Raw genomic sequence first — 21,947 nt, forward strand, 5'->3', positions numbered from 1 at the left:
AGTGACAGACCACTTATGAAGTTTACCCCAGCTGTATGTATGTTTATGTGTGGTACATTATACAATACACATGGTTGTCCCCTTATTTCTGGTCTTTTGGCCTGGTCATTCAACATTTAGTTATCTGTGTTCTTCATTATCACTGTTACAGCTCTATTACCTAGATGGGGTTATAACAATGTAGTAGACTATTTTGAACACAGTGGATGATCTGCTTAACATTTCCTGATTAGCAGATGGTAATTGGTGACAGGTCACTCAGGTGCTCTGGGATATGGAGTTGGCTGCTGTAGTTTTTGTGGGGTCGAAAAGAGCTTGAAAGGTAAACTATTTTTGCATCTCGATTGCTAAAATAGTTATTTTGAGAAAAAAAAACCTCTGTGACTGTCCTCAACTCTATAATAAAATTTTTTTAAAAATCACATTTTAACACAGTCCAGATGCATCAACCAATCAGGAAACTTCTGTGCAAGTAGCTGGTCCCTCATTGGCTGACAATTATTGTATTTTGCATAAACATGGAGCACAGAATAAATAAATAAATAAATAAATTAATTAATTAAAATAGGATAAAGGTTTTACAATAAGGACATTCCATTTGTATATAAATTAAATATTATATTATTTTATTTATATATCTAATAAGTTGTCCTCCCACTTAGGTTCTCTGATGCTCCAAGACAAACTTGATTTGAATTGGAATTGTATTTATGGAACTGTAACGATTCCCATAGGAACAGGGGAGATGCTGAATGCATGAGGGTGGTTTATTAAATGATGTAGAATAAACCGAGGCGAGGAGAAAACAAACTGAGCAAACGGAAAAGCAACGCCGATCCAACAAGCATAATTTAAACACAACAAAACTAACACATCTTACCAAAATAACCAACAACCTGGGAGTCAGAAATACAGGGCTTAAATAACCAGGACAACTAGGCACTAAACAGACTCAGGTGAACATAGGAACTGGGAGAACCAAAACACAGACTGGAATGAAGGAACAGACGAGGGGCGGAGAAAATGAAACAAAGGAGTGGAACCAGGGAGTACAGGAAAACAGACGACAGAGAAACCATGACAACAGAGAAACCATGACAACAGGGACACCAGGAGGGTGGCCATTCGTGACATGAACTGGAATTGTTGCTGTGAAATGAAGTACAAATTGAGGCATTTTCAACTGTATCAGATCAGCATTTTAGAAATGAATGCAAGACTACTAAAGGAGGATGAAGGAAGAGACAACTAGAGTTTGGTGTTTTCTGCCTCTAACATTGTATCGAAAGCCACATGTGAAGCAAGCACAGGACCTGGTGGATTAGTTTTCCAGAGTACTGATGGATCAGGGGATTCCTGGGGAACGGTCATGGAGATCCTGCTCCAGGTGTTGACCACAAGGTTTTCCTACGATTGTTCAGCTCCTGGACCTCATAATGTTCCCACATTTAATTGGTAATTCCAAGAGCAAATGAATGGACACACCAGAAAGTAGTTGCTCAGAAACCTTTTTAATATTAGATTTTAACGACTCATTTGTTTCTTGAAAAACACATTTAATCAAGTGGAAATTTATATATGAAGCTAAACTTTTTGATTAAATGTTTTTGTTACAGCTTAGGTAAATAAAGTAAATTAATCGTTTAATTAAAAAACACTATTGGCTTTGTATGCTAACATCCAAAATGCACTGGTTTGTTGCTTTCATCACATGTTATTTTAATGGGCTTGTTTGCATTTACACGATTGTAAATACAACTGGGTGAACTGGAATTGAGAACTTTGCATTCAATTATATTAAACTTCTTCCTGCTTTGATAACATTGAGAATTATTATGATGAAATTTGTCACCCATACACACCTGCCTCACATTGCTAATCTCATCCAGTATGAAGGTATTGATATATTTGCAATTTCCTCTGCCGTTGATTTCTTTCATGGTTTCATTACAGTTTAGTAAAGGTCTAATATGCTTTTTGATGAATTCTTTTTCCGTCTGAGCATCAGTGTATGGAATGACACACAGAACCAGCAGCAGGGTCAGAGCTGACCAACGCATCTCCATGGCGATGAATCTGGAGAGAGAAGGTGATACCAGCAGCACCATGTCAGCAATAACACTTGTGAATAGTTCATCTTCATCTATTTGTATTGTTATGGGTATTTGGTATGGTAAACTACAGAACAGCAGTGCTGTAGTACTGTAAACCCTTTCTCCAGAAACCTATCAAAGGTTTACGAACACCCTAATTTTCCCTGTTTTTGTTTTGTTTTTCTTTAGCAGTTTATTGTCTCTGTGTACTCTGAATTTAAAGTCCTAAAACATCAAAGCTATTTGAGCTATTATTTTGAAAAAGAATCATAGAATCATAGAATTGTTCTGTTTAACAAAATCTGATGAATCCCTGAACCACTAACCAGAGAACAAAGGCTACTGCCTGTGACTGCATGATGCTGTGGGAGGCCTTCTGCTTCAGCATGCCAGACACTCTGTACACGGTGCTGACCTTTACTCCAGCAAACAAGCCCCAGACCATCACCCTCTCTGCTCTCTGCTTGTCAGTGGGTGTCATACACACTGAGGAACCCGCATTTGGCCTATTCGACAAGATTCAAAAACTTTGCATTCTGAATCAAAAATTCCAAATTTTGATTCATCAGTCCATAAGATGTTCATTCATTCTTCAGTAGTCCACTGGTAGTGCTGCATATCCAAGTGCCTTGTCTAATTTTTGCAATAACTTCTCTATCTTCACTTTTTACCTTAACATTAATTTTACATTTATTTTTTCAGTTTAGATACATTTTCAGTTTACTGTTATTTTTTAAAAAACATTTGGTTTACCCCAGTTTACTGCTTACCTTACTGCATAGGTTATTCCAGAGACTTTAACTGCTTACATGTCAATAACAATTGGAAAAATGGTATGTTCAAAAATGTTTGCCCACTAGTGTATTTTACTTCATATGTTAGTAATCGCTAATATAATCAGCTACTAATAATTTAGCTATATCGATATCATTGAAAGAAATACTGGAACATACTTAATGGTACTGCTGGAAACGTTGGAAAAATCACAATGTTGAAGTGGTGAAGCAATGAGTGTGGGCCTAGCCAGAGAAGAGAAAAAGATTCACAGTAAGCATTAATCCTACAGTAATACTGACTCATACTAAAATGATGCTCATTATACTATACACACAGTAACTCCATGTCAAGGTTATAATACTACTAATAAATCCATTAGCAGTAAATCTACTTTTACTAGTTACTAGTATATGCAGAAGCTTGGTACTGAGGACTTGAATGTGAATTTGGGGTGCTGCGGAATGAAATGTTTCACCAAGTCCACATTCCTCTCCACAGCACTTCCTACAGCCAAGTTACACCTTTGATGCTTTGTTAGTGTATAAAAGGGAAAACCTTTTTTTGTTCCAGTACTAAAAATGGACCTGACAAGCAGTTTTTGTTTGGGGTTTCTAGTAAACCTCTCCAAACTATTGCAAAACAAAGTTTGAAAATACATCATCATGCCTCCAACACTATAATAAATGGTCTGGTTAATCCAGTAAACATTAAAAAAAATTAAAAAATGTATATAACTTGCTCATGTTCATTCATGGTTGAAAATTCCACTACTAAGAGTCGTATAAAGTAGAATGTCAAGGTTGTTGACACTGAAGAGTTTTACTCACCTCTCCAGTTAGTGGTCTGCAGTAAAGCTGTGAGAACAAACTTCGCTGCTTTTCTCCACAGTACGCATATCACCTACGTCCCTTTATAACCACACACTAACGTCACCTCCTTTTTGCTGCTAATAGGGCAGAATAACTCAGATGGTCTACAAGGTGTATCTGTTCTGGTGCTAACAGCAGGCACCTATATACTATAGACACCTTAACAATGTTACATATCAGAACAACATCAAGCAGGCATGCATGTTTAGGACCAACAGTATACACAGAGACCAAGTACACTTGATGGGTGAATGACTGAATGAATGAATAGGAGAAGGGCCAGGAATAGAAATAACAGACTGTAGATTCTTTGCCTTCGTAAGTCACTTCTATAGCACCATACCTCATTCTGGACACATCTCAATTCAATTTATAGTATTTTTATATCTGAAATAAGATTAATTTATTATCATATTGTATTGGGCCAGTAAAAGATGATCTTGTCATTTGCAGACAGGTTTGACTGGCGTGCCCAGAAGAGAATAGATTAGAGAGTGCTGAGACAGTCCAGTATTCCTGTACTGGCTGCATGGGTAACAGAGATGGACCACGCAGTTCACGAAAAGCCAAGGACTGGAGGTGACAACATTCTCTCTGGGTTCTCTGAGCCCTTATCTCCCCCTTCTCTCCTCTTACTGTCTCCCGTTTCTTTTGTTTAAACACACCCTTGTGTTTTCGACTGACAGCCTGACGACAGACTTGCACCTTTTCTCTGGCTAAGATCCAGAGGTCTTGAAGAGCATACTGACTACCGTTAACATTAAACAGGAAAATGATCATTAAAAAGTGGATTGTTTCTACAGTGATGTGATTGGTGTGGCAGTCTGAGAAACCTCATCCTGCATAGCAAAATATTCAACCTTCCTTATAAACGATTATAGCATTGTCAGATGCCTAAAAGGTCCATCCAAATGTTGTCACAATTTCCATGGCAACACTTTCCTGTCACGGAATGCTCACCTCCTGCGGGTCACATGGTTTGGCCCGCCACGTGCAGTGGGAGAGTTGTTGTTTGTAACAACACCTGCACACACCTGCACCTTGTTTGTCTTTATGTGTATAAACCCTTGTCATTGAGTGCAGTGTGTTGGTCATTGTTAATATAGCGGGTTGAGATAAATGTTGGTGTCGTTATTGTACATGTTCATCTCGTCGTTGTTAATGTATTCGTGTTCTTCCTTCGTGTTATATTTGAGTGCCGTTTTGTGTTATGTAAATAAATGTTCGTCCAGGTCGAGGAAGTCTGTGCGTCCTGCTCCACACCCTTCGGCACACGGGCCACACCATTACAGAATGCCCAACCACCACAGGATGCCAGCTCCCTTGGCTAAAGACAGACTTCCTAGCGGGAGGTGCGTAGGCACCCCCGCCCTGCCGCCTGGATACCAGGAGATTGTGGAGAGGACCGTGACTGAAGCCCGTGTCCACTCCGAAGGTGGAGGGGAACACCCCCATGAATTTCTTGGTGGGGGACAAACAAAGCTATTTGAGATAGAATCATAGAAATGTTTTGTTTAACAAAATGTGATGAATCCCTGAACCACTATCCAGAGAACAGAGTCTACTGCGTGTGACTGCACGATGCTGTGGTAGGCCTTCTGCTTCCACATGCCAGACACTCTGTACACGGTGCTGACCTTAGCTCCAGCAAACAAGCCCCAGATCATCACACTCTCTCTTCTCTGCTTGACAGCAGGTGTCATACACACTGATGGCTTTCTCACCATCACTTAACCTGTCAGACCTACAGCTTCACAGCTGAAAATGACACTTACTAAGTTTTTAACAAGTGTTTGAAGGTCTCATCCTGTGAGCCAGCCATCATTCAAGCTGTGGACTCACAGAAACATGTTTTCTGTTTCTGTTTCTGTCAGACCTCTTCCTCACTGTGGTTTTCAAGTGTCTTTTGATGGTGTATGTCTTTTCAGTTTCTCTAAAGGAAAGACCTATACTTTAAAGGGTTATAATTGTGTCTTCCTTTGTCAATTTCATTTTTCTTGCTATTACAATAGCAACATAAATACCGAATGCTGCAGTACAGTATTGTCCAAACACTGCCCTAAAGGATGTAGTAACCCAGTCTTTATCACCTCTGCTTTCTCACACAGAGAGAGGATAGCTAAGTCAGGGGGTTCACCCTTAGGAATTCTTTGCATTAACTTTCAAAGCTTAATTTACATACATTTCTGCAGAACAACTGTAGGTTTTTAACTACTGATCGAAAATGACTTCTTTCATTAACTTTACATTTATTTTTACAGTTTAGATCCATTTCCAGTTTACTGTTAATTTTTAAAAAACCTTTGGTTTAGCCCGATTTGCTGCTTAGGTTATTCACAAGACTTGAACTGCTTACATGTCAATAACAATTGGAAAAATGTACATTTGTCCAACATCCAAATGAATTTTTCTGCACTGGGTTCACCTGAACACTTGCCTTTGCTGGAGGTGTGGAAGGTAAAAGCACTCATCAATGATTCAGCCTCAGCAAATGGGTGCTGTGGCTTAGCTGGTACCTGCCTGGTAAACAGGAAGTCCTGAGCAGGGTCTGGTTCAGGGGTCCAACAGTCATAATTTGGCAGTGGTGGGGCTTGAACCAGCAACAAAGCAAGCACTTTAACCACTGAGCTACTACTGCCCTCAACACTTGTATGTGCGAGTCACATCTTTTCTGGGGGACCTTGAAAGCCTGTGTTCCTTGCTAATCCCACCAGTGTTAAGTTATAACTCATTAAGATAGCAAAAGTTTCGAATTATCATCTGCAATAATAATAAATCCATCTTTTGCAGATAGAAAATAATTCTAGAAAGATCTGCATGTGACTGCCTGATGCTGTGGGAGGCCTTCTGCTTCAGCATGCCAGACACTCTGCACACCATGCTTATCATGTTCATCTTGTCATTGTTAATGTATTCATGTTCTTCCTTCATGTTATATGTGAGTGCCGTTTTGTGTTATGTGACACAAATATAACACACCACAACAACACAACAAGCAGAAAGAGGACGGTTGGGTGGAGTCATCAAGATTTCCGATGGGCAGAGCTGAAGCCTGAGTCCCTTCCCTTCAGCAGACTCGCCAGTGAGTCTGGAGGGGCAAACCACCTCTGGGACACTCCTAGAGCGGCAGGCGAGAGGAGGACCATTGGGGAGGGTAGCATGACCTGAACCGGGGCAGACATGCACCCCCGCGTCTCTGTGCGTCCTGCTCCATGCCCTTTGGAACTCAGGCCACACCATTACAATTCCAAAATCAGTTGTTTTAGAAAAATTTTAATAATGAATCAGCTGCATGGAAAATGAGAACTTATTTAATGAGGAGCGCTGCTGAAGAAGTGAAGAACTTCCTCTTTTAAACTCTCTCAGTTTATCATTTTCCCTGAAGACTAAGAGCTCTCCAGAGGTGCTTTGTTCTTTTTTAACTTCAAGTGTAGCTCTAAGTAGGCTGCATATGGTCGCTTAGGTCATATAGGATGTGCTCAGTGTGGCCCAGAGGAGGATGGGTTACCCATCTTAGCCTGGTTCCTCTCAAGATGTCTTCCTCATTCTGAGAGTTTTCCTCTGCTCACTGATGTCTCTGGCTTCCAATTTAGGTGTCTGGACCTGGATTTCTTTAATGACAATGACTGTGTACCTGTTTTACAATCACTTGTAAAAAGTGAAACTAAAATAAATGTAATCAAATTGGTCATATTTTAAATGGAGCAATATTGTTAATTCACCTTGGCTTAACATTTTTATCACAATTTTAATTTACATTGATGCAATTACAACTATGAATAAATTACTCTGAATGATTATGAAACTTGGACTCTTCAGCAGTAGTACTCTTGCTATTCATTCTGGATTTTAGTCTGCTCCTTACTGGTCTGGTGAAAACCACGGGGACTAAGTGTGTGGCTGGTGTTACACCACCCCCTAGTGGATGGTAGAGATACTGCATTTACACAATCGTAACAAAATAACAATAATTTATATCCCAGCACCCCACACTTGCAACATGTTCCCATGGAGATGGGTCTGGTGTTCACTGGTATTATTCATTAGGCTGACCAGGATCAGCACTACAGTATAAGTAAAATCACTCTTTCACCTCAGTTGATTGACATAATCCATAGAGTTCAGTACACACTTCATAGTGCATCCCATCTAAATAACAACAAAAATAATCATGGTAAAAATTATAAAGACTTTAAAGCCAATGTTTTAGAAACCAGCTGTGCATTAGAGTCTAAAGCTCAAGTGTCACCATACAGAATGTGTTAACTATTCTTTAACTCTTCATCATTTACATTTACATTACATTTACATTTACGGTATTTAGCAGACATTCTTATCCAGAGTGACTTACAAAAGCGCTTTGTCATTTACTCATAGAATATATCCAAGTACAGTATAGTAGGTTAGAATTAAACATACCAATGAACTAGAATACTGTATAATACAGGGATGAATGCTGATACCTAGAAGTGCAAAATACATAAGGTCTATCTTAAACAGTGATAAGTGCTATAAACAATAAGTGCTAGAGTTTGTTAAAAAGCATAAATAATGCCCTACAATAAGTACTAAATTAGCCAGTCAATAAGGTCAGCTGTACTTTAAATATTAAAGTGTCAGTTGTCCTTTAAATATTCTGCAAATAGATGGGACTTCAGTCTGCGTTTGAAGACTACAAGGGACTCTGCTGTCCAGACAGCAACCGGGAGTTCATTCCACCATCTTGGAGCCAGGACAGAAAATAGTCTCGATGCTTCTCGTCTATGAGACCTGAAGCAAGGTATTTCAAGCCGAGCTGCACTTGAGGTTCGAAGTACTCGAGGTACAGATCGGGCTTTGACCATTGACCACATGTATGAAGGGGCTGGTCCATTTTTGGATTTGTAGGCAAGCATCAAGGTTTTAAATCTGATGCATGCAGCTACAGGGAGCCAATGAAGGGAGCGCAGCAGTGGACTAACGTGCGAACTTTGGTAGATTGAAGACCAGTCGTGCTGCTGCATTCTGGACAAGTTGTAGAGGTTTGATGGCTCTTAGAGGAAGACCAGCAAGTAGCGAGTTGCAGTAGTCTAGCTTTGAGATCACAAGAGACTGCACAAGCACCTGGGTAGCTTCCCATGAAAGAAAGGGTCGAATCCTTCGTATGTTACAAAGGAGGAATCTGCAAGACTGGGTTAGATTAGAAACATTAGTTGGGAATGACAACTGGTTGTCCAAAGTTACGCCCAGGCTACGGGCAGCTTCGGATGGTGATACCAGGGAGTTCTCAAAGGAAACAGTGAGGTCATGGTAAGGGTTAGGAGTACCTGGGATGAACAGAAGCTCAGTTTTACTGGGATTGAGCTTCAAGTGGTTGGCTGTCATCCATGCCGCGATGTCAGTCAAGCATGCCGAGATACGTCTGGAGACCTCCGTGTCAGAGGGTGGAAAAGAAAGAAATAATTGAGTGTCATCGGCATAGCAGTGGTAGGAGAAACCATGAGAAAATATTACATCACCAAGAGAACGAGTATACAAAGAGAAGAGAAGGGGAGAGAGAAGCCCAATACTGAGCCTTGTGGAACACCAGTGGAGAGTCTACATGGTTTGGATGTGGATCCTCTCCATGTCACCTGATAGGACCATCCATCCAGATAGGACTGAAACCATCTCCAAGCAGAGCCAATCACACAAAGCCTGGAAAGAACAGAGGGAAGAATGTTGTGGTTCACTGTGTCAAAGGCTGCTGAGAGGTCTAGAAGAATCAAAACAGATAACTGTTTGGCAGCTTTAGCGGCATGAAGTTTCTCAGTCACCGCTATGAGGGCCATTTCTGCAGAATGTGGCGGTTTGTAGCCAGACTGATTGGGATCATGCAGCTGGTTCTGGGTGAGAAAATTGATGATAAACTGCTCGTTCAAGGGCTTTTGAGAGGAAAGAGAGAAGTGATACCGGTCTGTAGTTGGTAACGCTGGAGCTGTCAAGTGTGGCCTTCTTGAGAATTGGTACCACCCTGGCGGTTTTGAATGCAGTAGGCGCGTATCCAGAAGATAAGGAGTTGTTGATGATGGCAAAGATGAAAGGAAGCAGACCTCTTGCGATTGTCTGGAACAGAGCAGAAGGAATCGGATCCAGCAGACATGTAGTGGGATTGCTGGAAGTCAGGAGTTGAAGAATTTTATCTGTGGAGAGAGAAGAAAAAGAAGTCAGAGAGTTGGATGTTGGGGAATGCACATTAGTTGGAGGAGTGGGAACAGAGGAAAAGGACTGGTGGATTGCTGCAACCTTCTCCTCAAAGAAGGTGATAAAACTTCCGGAGTAAGAGATGAGGAAGGAGGGGGATGGGGAGGATTCAGGAGAGAAGAAAAAATAGTGAAGAGCTTACGTGGATCAGATAATGATGATTCGAATTTCTCTCTGTAGTAGGATGACTTTGCAGATGTCACTTCCATTGAGAACTTGAAAAGGAGATACTTGTATGAGCTAAGATCTGAATCTATATGAGATTTCCTCCACCTCCTCTCTGCAGTCCTTAGTTCTCTTCTGTGGTAGCGAAGTGTTTCTGTTAGCCACGGGGCAGGTGTGGAGGACTTAGCGGGTCTAGAGGAGAGAGAGAGCACAGAAGATTCATTGATGAGGATGATTATATTGTCGAATGAGTTACTCTTTTAAATAAAGCGTCCTTGATCTTAATGTACAAGTGAGGTGGTTACTTTGTCTATTCTGTTCTGTTAAATTTACTACCCACACACACACATCTCAGGAGATGAATGTCCAAATTGTGAGAAATATATCTATCAGGCAGATTCAGAGGCCAGCGTTACTGTTTTTCTCACTGATCATGATTTTCTTTCCCTTTCGATGTTCACGTCATTTTTAACTGTTTTCGCTTTGGGATGTACAAAAACAATTTTGTCCAACAGTAAATGTGTGACCCACAGGAAGAATCACGGTTGATGCTGATTCAGTCCTGAGATGTGACTGTTGCCACCAAACGTTTATTATGAAAAAGCCCCATATCATTTCATAGTACATTACGCAAATGTGAAATTCATATTCTACTCTTTAAAATACCATTGTAAACTAATTCAAAATACTACCCTAATTTAGTGCTGAATGAAGTTGACCATGCCTTGTTTTGTTAGGAATGGATTACACACTCATCGTTTGGTTATTTACAATTTTCATCATATGACTCAAATTAATGGGTTTCACCGGTCATAAAATTAAAACATTTATTAAGACAAAGAGAAAGTTTATTATATTCTTAAGACAGTAAGTATTATATAATGTCTCATAATAATGAAGTGTTTCATAATTAAGACTTGATATCCTATATTTACAATATACTAGGTCATAAATATAGGATAGTATTGTTATGAACCCCAGGAACAACCATCAGCCCCGCACAGCCATGCCCACTCGCACACACCCTCGGTCTGACTCACCGGAATTCTAGCACACACCTAATTCCCATTCCCCTCATTACCAACCCCTTTATAAGCTTCCTTTCCCCGTGCACACGCTGCAAATTATTGTTCCCATGTGGCGTACCTCATCCTGTGTGCTTTCCTGTTTACTGACTCCTGCTTGCCCCTCGGACACCTCCTGAACGCTACCCTGTGCATTGACCTCGGACCGACCTGACCACGCTTACCCGTTTTACTAAACGTATCAGTTTGATTGCTAAAATAAACTTCTGCAACTGGATCCAATTCAACGTGTGTGCATTCATTACAAGTATATTACACGATACTAAGTTATACTTTATATTACACATTTTACAATTATTACATTATCTCATGAGAACGTTCCCTGGTATCTCATTAAAAAAAACAAGTTTTCTCCAAATTATGAGTCTTTCATGTTCCATACATATCCCATAGGCTTTGACAGACTTACGTTTATTAAGTGTTTTAGCTGTTAAATAATTGTCATCAACATATTGGTTTACCAATAAACACCGCTCACATTTCCAATGTGTGCGAATCTTTGTGGTCATGTGAGCTTTTGTAAACCTGTAGGTGTTGAATATCCACTACAGGTCATTTATTCGGTGGTGTGGGTTTGGTGTTGAAAGTCCACCACTGTAAAAGTTTCGTTTATGCATCCTAAATTTCTGACGCCTTGTTTACGGTAAGTATTGTTTTTTCCAAGCATCTCTCATAACTCGAAGGGAAAGCATGTAAACACGCATTCTGCTCACGTGTAGACTAGTAAGTCGCGCGGTCATTTAAACGTGGCAGGTCTGACTCGCTTTGAGCGTCCGCCTTTGATCGCGGAGGAAAGTAGACACGACTGCGTTTCTATCCAGTACGGAAAGAGTGGTCTACACGTGAATTATTTTCGAACGGATTTCTCGCTTTGGTTATTTGTTTGTTATCTTTATTTCTTTCTTTGAGAAATTGAATTTGTGTCTGATGCTTAAAGGCAAAACAGGGCAGCAAAATATTTCATCAGATAATTGTGTTGAGCAAAACCGTGACTTCATGTCGCCTTTCACCCTCTGGTCATTTAACACACTTCATGTGCTTGCTGTACTGGCAACCTAAATGTTCTTAGAAATGCTCTTGATCTTTTAAACAAAATTCAAAAATGGGGGGGGGAATTGTAAACTAGAAAATAAGTAGATTTGAATCTGGATTACAGCAGGACTGAAATAACGCTGCCTCGTGTGGTGAACTGGGCAAGTGCTCTATGCTATACCAGTAAGAGTCCTTGGGCAAGACTCCTAACACTACACTTGCCCGCCTCCATAACATGATTGAAATTGTAAGTTGTTCTGGATAAGAGTGTTAATTAAATGTACTCAGCCCCAAAAGGGTTACATTCTCCTTCTTGGACACATACAGCTGTACATCTTCTCTCTAGTTTTCCTCAGTCCCCTATCATTTACATACATATGCGTGTGCACAGTGCTCACGGAGACAACACCATGAAAATGTTAAACGTCAAACTAAATTCTCTGATACAGCAGAGAAAAAATCGTGATTTGTCCAGTCTGCCATCCCATCTCAGTCACCTTCCTCAGCCTTCATCAGGGCCTCCTGGCATGAAAGGCTGATGCAGTTTCTTACTCTTTATTTAACAACAAACTACTTTTTGCATTTAATTATTTGTTTATGTGTTTAAGAACTATTTTAAGTCTTAATGTCATCACGAGTTCAGTGTTAATAGTGTGGAAGTTCCCCACCTGGTGGATGTGGACCTGAGTACAATATGTGGTGCTCACTCATTCATGTGCATGCACTCTCTCCGTTCTTTCTCGGTCTCCCTTCTCATCTGCTGTTGTTTGTGAAGCTCGTTGTGCTCGATGTATTCTCATGGTGATCATGTTTCCTGTCTTTCTAATTAATTTTCTCCCCCTCAGCTAACGACTAATAGAAGAGCATTTACGTTCAGAATGCAAATGGAAAAATCCACTGCTTGGTGTGCTGTGCGACTTTAAATGAGTGGAGCTCAGTATCTGCTAAGATAAATCTCAACACTCTAATATATACAACTAAATCATGTCAGTGAACAGTACAGTAAAGCATAACACACCTACTCAAACACTCAACAAGTCTTGTCTGGAATAAAAAGTGACAAAAATTAAAAAGAACTGCAATTTCTTGAAAGACCTTTAGCTATTCTGACTGTATGCAAGTGAAATTTGGTTTGAAGTGACCTAATAAAGCACCAAGGAATATTAAAGGGAAAAAAACATGGCATGGACCATGCCAGACACTCTACTCCAGCAAACAAGCCCCAGATCATCACACTTAAAATGAGAATTGTTCATTTTTAACAAGTGTTTGAAGGTGTCATCCTGTGAGCCGTCCATTATGCAAACTGTGCACATTAAGACTGAAGCCTTGAATTCTGAGCAACCAATGCATGAGCCGGTGGTTTGCGTTGGCCAAACGCTAAAGAAAGACAAGTGGATCATGATCGCTATACACTGTGAGAAGCTGAGAACTGCAGCAATGTAGACCTCCAAGTTTTGCAGCGCAAGTGTTTCCTTTTCAATGCTGCTGGACACTGTTAGGAGCTTAATAAACCTTTTAGAAAAATAACGATCAGGGTGTTAGGATCCGTGTGCGTCCTCCTGAATGAGGACTGACTGCTCTAGTCCCAATACCGCTGTTATCTACTTTGCGTTTAAAAGGATGTGAGTAATCAGGCGCAGCAAGAACTGGGGGTATGGTAGAGTAATGCCTTTACAGCATCAAAATCATTCTGACACGGTTGGGGACATACAAAATGTTCCTTATTGTGGAGCAAGCTGATTAGAGGGCTACAACAGTCAAGAAATTCTTACAAACAGTGGTAAAACCCCACCATTCCAAGGAAGCGTCCAACGCTTGTTGTCGGGTGGAAGAAAAGACCGAGTCACCGGTATCTTGGTGTCTAGCTTCCCTAAGTAAGAGACTTCCCCTTTTCCAAAGTCACACTTATCCAAGTTCAGAATGAGAGAAGCTTAATTGAATGCAATTGATTCAGCAGTACTGAATTTCTAACCAAACAGGGACTAGTTTTTTAAACATTATTAAAGGTAGAAAATGTAAAAGAACCTGTTAAAAATGTCCAATACAAAAAACATGTGATTAAAGTAAAAAAAAGCACACAAGGCAAAAGTGTGGTTTGATTTTTCGATTTTTCTGTTTATGTTTTAATTTCTTAAATGTATGTGTACATGAGAAGCTTTTTACAGAACTGTTGAGACCGGAACAGAGAGAGATTAAGAGAGAACAGTGATTAAAGGTTCTTGCCAGTGTCCAGTTCGATGTCTCCATGTCTTCAGTAACCAGTTCCATGTCTCTTTTAGCAGATTTTCATGTTCACGCATGTGTACTCTGATACCGCAACATGTTAAATACAAATTAAATACAAAAGATAATCATGTAAAAAGAGTAAACTTGGATTATTTCCCCGTCAGACCAAAAACAAACATAATCTGGGTAGAAAAAGAGTTTTAATTGCAATTATAAGGTACAGTTTTTTAATAATGATCAACTCAGTCATTTTTTTTGAGGGACTGTCCTTGTCACTGAGCCCTACCTCAAACGTTCTTTTCTTGAACGTGTGACTTGTTCTCTTCAGTCTTCATTGTATATTACAATATGTAACCAGAAGTGGGATGTAGTTCACCGTCCCTGTTTTGATTGTTTTTGTTTGTTTTTGTATGTTTCTCGATGTGCCAATGATGAAACACTGAGCTTCTTGATATAGCAGGAAGTTTTTACAGTGATTGCTCACGTGACATCGGTGTGGCCGTGACATCAAATACTGTAACTACCCAGACTATAACAAGTGATTTCAAAAGCATGCGTTCCTCTAGTATTCTATAGTACCCTGTGATATGTTGTGCATGGCACATCTTCCATGTGTCTGACTGTGAATATTAGTTTACTGTGGGCCACACTCAGTGACACAGAAGAAAAACACAGAAGTAAAATCAAATCCAATAGTACTTTTATACAATGTAACCTGAAATAATAAAAATGTAAAATGTCCATTAATGGAAATAGAAAAAACAACTCATTTTGCTCATCCTAAACCCCTAATGACCTTGCAGGCCTTCAGGGGTCTTGCAGGTCCCAGGTCCAGCTGGTGCAAGCCCATAGTTGGGTCTACTGTGTTTTGCCTTACTCTGCTTTTGTTTGTTTTTCGAGCTCCATAGCTGATCTGCTCTTTGGTCCTGATACCAGTTGGTGGCTCACCTAATTTGCCCTGGTCTGCCACACTAAGAGATCTGGGTTCACCTCTACTTTGGATGAGGCCCTCCCATTACAAAATATAAGTGTTCAACACTGTAACAGGGTTCCTCAACTTGCAGGCCATGGACCACCAGTGGGCTGAGAAGCAGGTCCATACTCAGGGGTAGAGTGTAGTGGGCTGGTAAAGGCATTTTAAGCACTAAGTCATGAAAATGTAAGTGAAAAATGTTTTATTTAGTATAAGTAAAGAAAAAAGAAAAAGATTAATCATGTTCAAACTATAAACATTTTGACAAGTTAAAGACAAATTTAACCTCATCAGTTTGAGATAATGCAGCCGCAGGTGGTTGATGCAAACAATTTTACCTAAAACATTGTTGTTTTCTTGTGGGCCAATATGCTTTCTAGTTATAAACAGGTGGGGCAGGAGGTGGAAAATGTACCCCTGCCATGTAATACAATGGAATAAAGTGTTAGTTTACATTTTAAGTATCTATGTTTCATGTACATTGTTCACAGTATATGTCATATTTTGCCATTAGTTTTGAGGAAAGCGTCTGTTCTGGCAAACATTACAATATCTTTAATGAATTTGCATTAATGTTTAACCAGATAGCATCATCAAAGCCCTTTCAAAAATTCCTTTGAATAAATCAAGAACAATGTTGCTGCCTTCAAAGTGCACAGGCCAGCCCTTGACACAAGCCACTGTAATGGTTCGCCTGCTCTTTTTACCATTATACTCACATTTGGGGCATCTGGCTCCCTTTTTTAACTTGCAAATGACTAAAGGAAAACGTTTGGTGCTTTCGTACAGATTCCTACCCTTAGGTGTGCCTCCATCACTGCAAACTGCCCTGACCTGCTCATCTGTGGCCAGGATGAAGGTATTGATTTCTTTGCAGTTGTTGGTGTTGCATTTGTTGATGTTCCTCTTGTTGATCACTTGGTCACACTGGTTCAGTTCCATGTCCTCGATCACATGCTGTCTGAGAAAGTGCTTGTAGCGCCTCATCACGTCGGTGGTCTGTGTGTCAACCAACAGGGTGGCAGACAAAGCCAACAGCAAACCTACAGCAAACCCACGTATCTCCATGACAACGGCTCTGGAGAGAGAAAGAGGGAAAAATATAGGAAGATATTAACAACAAATAACATTAACAGCTCCCTGTACTTGTTAATGGAACAGGCATTATGGTATTTTATTAGAATAAGCTTCAGAGTAGACTCGAAGAGCTGGATGCTGTACGACCACAAATCTAAGATTCTCCTCCCAGAAAACCCCCAGCAAGAAGCTTTTCCTTCTCTTTGTGTATTGGAATAAATGTCCTTAAACTGATTAAAATGAGTTTTTTATCCTTTGCAATCTGCTTAACAGATACCTTATATACTATTCCTCAGTAATAACATCCAACTTAGCCAGGCTGGATGTTTCTTTAGCAGTATCCAGAAAATATGATTTAATTCATAGCATCCTTACTTCATGCATTCAAGAGAAACATGATAGTCTGTCCAATAAGCACAGAACATACAATATTTGGTTTAGGGGAGTAGAAGAATCAATATACTTACATAAGGGCACACATGTAGCGACAAATAACCAAGAATACTTGTGTAGGCTTGACAGAGTTTTGTTGCTCTATAACTCGTTTTACTCATGCCATATGGGTCTATTTTTCTGGAGCTGAAATCACATAGCATCTTTTCTTCTACAGTAAACAGGCATTCTTATGTTTTAATATTCCAGACTTCATGTACAAATTACATACTAGAAATAGTGCAAGCAAAACAGTAGATGGATATTTTAAAAAGTCAGTCAGGCCAAAGCTTATTTTGTGTGAAAGAGATGCTTGGTGTCAGAAACATTTTGCGTTTTGAGAATTAAATAGAGACTGCTGCAGGCACCAGAGCTTTTGTTCACGTTACTGTAGCTCAAGTCCTGAGTCTTTCATCGTGACCGTCTTTAGCACTGATGACCCACTGATGCATGCCCTGCCATTTTTAATTAGTGAGTGATTGCCAAAACGTTGGGCTGGACATCTGTGATGGTCTGTGTGTGTGTGTCAGCATGTCAGACACTCTGTACACGGTGCTGACCTTTGCTCCAACAGACAAGCCCCAGATCATCACCCTCTCTCTTCTCTGCTTGACAGCAGGTGTCATACACACACTCACCATCACTTAACCTGTCAAACCTACAGCTTCACAGCTGAAAATGGCACTTGCTAAGTTTTTAACAAGTGTTTAAAGGTCTCATCCTGTGAGCCATCCATCATTCAAGCTGTAGACTCACAGAAACATGTTTTCTGTTTCTGTTGTTGTTTTTCAGACCTCTTCCTGTCAAAGTTGTGGGTTTCAAGTGCCTTTTGATGGTGTATATCTTTTCAGTTTCTCTAAAGGAAAGACCTATACTTTAAATGGTTATAATTGTCTGTCTTCCTTTGTTAATTTCATTTTTCTTGCTATTACAATAGCGACATACCGAATGCTGCAGTACAGAATTGTCCAAACACTGCCCTAAAGGATGTAGTATTCCAGTCTTTATCACTTCTGCTTTCTCACACAGAGAGAGGATAGCTAAGTCAGGGGGTTCACCCTTAGGAATTCTTTGCATTAACTTTCAAAGTTTAAATTTACATACATTTCTGCAGAACAACTGTAGATTTTTAACTACTGATTGAAAATGACTTCTTACATTAACAATAACTACATTTATTTTTACAGTTTAGATCCATTTCCAGTTTACTGTTAATTTTTAAAAAACCTTTGGTTTAGCCCGATTTGCTGCTTAGGTTATTTACAAGACTTGAACTGCTTACATGTCAATAACAATTGGAAAAATGTACATTTGTCCAACAATTTTTCTGCACTGGGTTCACCTGAAAACTTGCCTTTGCTGGAGGTGTGGAAGGTAAAAGCACTCATCAATGACTCAGCCTCAGCAAATGGGTGCTGTGGCTTAGCTGGTCATAATAGCTGCCTGGTAAACAGGAAGTCCTGAGCTCAAAATCCATTGGTACTGTTACATTATTGAAACACTTGTTAGGATGTGACGTTCAAGCTCACATTCAATAACAAATGAATGTCATCAATTATAACCTCTGCAGTGCAACAGATAGCACACTGGACTTCCTACCTCCAACTTGAACCCATACATTTACAGAATTTAGCAGACATTTTAATCCAAAGCAATTTATAGTTATTACTGAGTACAACTTGAATAATTGAGGGTGCAGGGTCTGGTCCAGGGATCCAACAGTTATAATTTGGCAGTGGTGGGGCTTGAACCAGCAACAAAGCAAGCACTTTAACCACTGAGCTACTACTGCCCTCAACACTTGTATGTGCGAGTCACATCTTTTCTGGGGGACCTTGAAAGCCTGTGTTCCTTGCTAATCCCACCAGTGTTAAGTTATAACTCATTAAGATAGCAAAAGTTTCGAATTATCATCCGCAATAATAATAAATCCATCTTTTGCAGATAGAAAATAATTCTAGAAACTGAGATCTGCATGTGACTGCCTGATGCTGTGGGAGGCCTTCTGCTTCAGCATGCCAGACACTCTGTACATGGTGCTGACCTTTGCTCCAGCAAACAAGCCCCAGATCATCACACTCTCTCTTCTCTGCTTGATAGCAGGTGTCATACACACTGAGGAACCAACATTTAGCCTATTGGACAACATTCAAAAACTCTGCATTCTGAACTGAAGATTACACATTTTGATTCATCAGTCCATAAGATGTTCATTCATTCTTCAGTAGTCCACTGGTAGTGTTGCACAACCAAGTGTCTTTTCTAATTTTTGCAATAACTTCTCTATCTTCACTTTTTACATTAACATCAATTTTACATTTATTTTACAGTTTAGATAAATTTTCAGTTTACTGTTGTTTTTTAAAAAACCTCTGGTTTACCCCAGTTTACTGCTTATCTTACTGCTTAGGTTATTCCAGAGACTTTAACTGCTTACATGTCAATAACAATTGGAAAAATGGCATGTTCAAAAATGTTTGCCCACTAGTGTATTTTACTTCATATGTTAGTAATCGCTAATATAATCAGCTACTAATAATTTAGCTATATCGATATCATTGAAAGAAATACTGGAACATACTTAATGGTACTGCTGGAAATGTTGGAAATGTTGAAGTGGTGAAGCAATGAGTGTGGGCCTAGCCAGAGAAGAGAAAAAGATTCACAGTAAGCATTAATCCTACAGTAATACTGACTCATACTAAAATGATGCTCATTATACTATACACACAGTAACTCCATGTCAAGGTTATAATACTACTAATAAATCCATTAGCAGTAAATCTACTTTTACTAGTTACTAGTATATGCAGAAGCTTGGTACTGAGGACTTGAATGTGAATTTGGGGTGCTGCTGAATGAAATGTTTCACCAAGTCCACATTCCTCTCCACAGCACTTCCTACAGCCAAGTTACACCTTTGATGCTTTGTTACTGTATAAAAGGGAAAGCCTTTTTTTGTTCCAGTACTAAAAATGGACCTGACAAGCAGTTTTTGTTTGGGGTTTCTAGTAAACCTCTCCAAACTATTGCAAAACAAAGTTTGAAAATACATCATCATGCCTCCAACACTATAATAAATGGTCTGGTTAATCCAGTAAACATTAAAAAGAAATGTAAAAATTTTATATAACTTGCTCATGTTCATTCATGGCTGAAAATGCCACTAATAAGAGTCTTATAAAGTAGAATGTCAAAGTTGTTGACACCGAAGAGTTTTACTCACCTCTCCAGTTATTGGTCTGCAATAAAGCTGTGAGAACAAACTTCACTGCTTTTCTCCACAGTACGCATATCACCTACGTCCCTTTATAACCACACACTAACGTCACCTCCCTTTTGCTGCTAATTGGGCAGAATAGCTCAGATGGTCTACAAGGTGTATCTGTACTGGTGCTAACAGCAGGCATCTACATACTCCAGACACCTTAACAATGTTACATATCAGAACAACATCAAGCAGGCGTGCATGTTTAGGACCAACAGTATACACAGAGACCAAGTACACTTGATGGGTGAATGAATGAATGAATGAATGAATGAATGAATGAATGAAGAGGAGAAGGGCCAGGAATAGAAATAACAGACTGTAGATTCTTTGCCTTCGTAAGTCACTTCTAAAGCACCGTACCTTATTCTGGACACATCTCAATTCAATTTATAGTATTTTTATATCTGAAATAAGATTAATTTATTATCATATTGTATTGGGCCAGTAAAAGATGATCTTGTCATTTGTAGACATGTTTGACAGGCATGTTGACGCCCAGAAGAGAATAGATTAGAGAATGCTGAGACAGTCCAGTATTTCTGTACTGGCTGCATGGGTCACAGATACGGGCCACGCAGTTCACCTCTCACTGGGTCAAGGGTCAAGGACTGGAGGTGACAACATTCTCTCTGGGTTCTCTGAGCCCTAATCCCCCCCTTTTCTCCTCTTACTGTCTCCCATTTCTTACGTTTAAACACACCCTTGTGTTTTGGACTGACAGCCTGACGATAGACTTCCACCTTTTCTCTGGTTAAGATCCAGAGGTCTTGAAGAGCATTGTGACTACCATTAACATTGTACAGGAAAATGATCATTAAATAGTGGATTATTTCTACAGTGATGTGATTGGTCTGGCAGTCTTCAGCATGCCAGACACTCTGTACACGGTGCTGACCTTTGCTCCAGCAAACAAGCCCCAGTTCATCACACTCTCTCCTCTCTGCTTGTCAGTGGGTGTCATACACATTGAGGAACCAGCATTTGGCCTATTGGACAACATTAAAAAACTCTGCATTCTGAACCGAAGATTACACATTTTGATTCATCAGTCCATAAGATGTTCATTCATTCTTCAGTAGTCCACTGGTAGTGCTGCATAACCAAGTGTCTTTTCTAACTTTTGCAATATCTTGTCTTTGTGATGGCTTTCTCACCATCACTTAACCTGTCAAACCTACAGTCTGAAGTCTTGCTAACTTTTAACAAGTGCTTGAAGATGTTATCCTGTGAGCCATCTCACATGTTTTCTGTTTCTGTTGTGGTCTGCCAGACCTCTTCCTCTCAAGGTTTGCTCTGGTTTTCAAGTGTTTTTGATGGGGAATTTCTTTGCAATTTCTCTAAATGAAAGAACTATACTTTAAATGGTTATAATTGTCTGTCTTCCTTTGTTAATTTCATTTTTCTTGCTATTATAATAGCAACATACATACCGAATTCTGCAGTACAGAATTGTCTGAACACTGCCCTAAAGGATGTAGTAACCCAATCTTTATCACCTCTGCTTTCTCACACAGACAGAGGATAACTAAGTTAGCTGGTTCACCCTTAGGAATTCTTTCCATTAACTTTCAAAGCTTAATTTACAAACATTTCTGCCGAACAACTGTAGGTTTTTAACTACTGAATGAAAAGGACTTCTTACATTAACATTAACTACTTTACATTTATTTTTACAATTTAGTTACATTTTCAGTTTACTGTTAATTTTTTTTTAAACCTTTG

At 39.7% G+C, this 21,947-nt stretch overlaps 2 long non-coding RNA genes across 2 annotated transcripts; both read right to left on the bottom strand.

Moving 5' to 3' along the window:
* Positions 1-1,492: 1,492 nt before the first annotated feature.
* Positions 1,493-3,802, bottom strand: LOC118241578 (uncharacterized). The gene is made up of 3 exons (XR_004776210.2): positions 3,698-3,802; positions 3,047-3,112; positions 1,493-2,076 (listed from the first exon to the last, which is right to left on the bottom strand). It is a non-coding gene; the product is annotated as an uncharacterized LOC118241578 (long non-coding RNA).
* An 11,828-nt stretch (positions 3,803-15,630) lies between these two features.
* On the bottom strand, positions 15,631-20,267 carry LOC118241576 (uncharacterized). Its single transcript, XR_004776208.2, has 3 exons — positions 20,181-20,267; positions 19,536-19,593; positions 15,631-16,523 (listed from the first exon to the last, which is right to left on the bottom strand). It is a non-coding gene; the product is annotated as an uncharacterized LOC118241576 (long non-coding RNA).
* Positions 20,268-21,947: the final 1,680 nt, after the last annotated feature.

Source organism: Electrophorus electricus, chromosome 8 (assembly GCF_041902795.1).
Source record: "Electrophorus electricus isolate QZ-2024a chromosome 8, ASM4190279v1, whole genome shotgun sequence".
NCBI classification, from domain to species: domain Eukaryota; kingdom Metazoa; phylum Chordata; class Actinopteri; order Gymnotiformes; family Gymnotidae; genus Electrophorus; species Electrophorus electricus.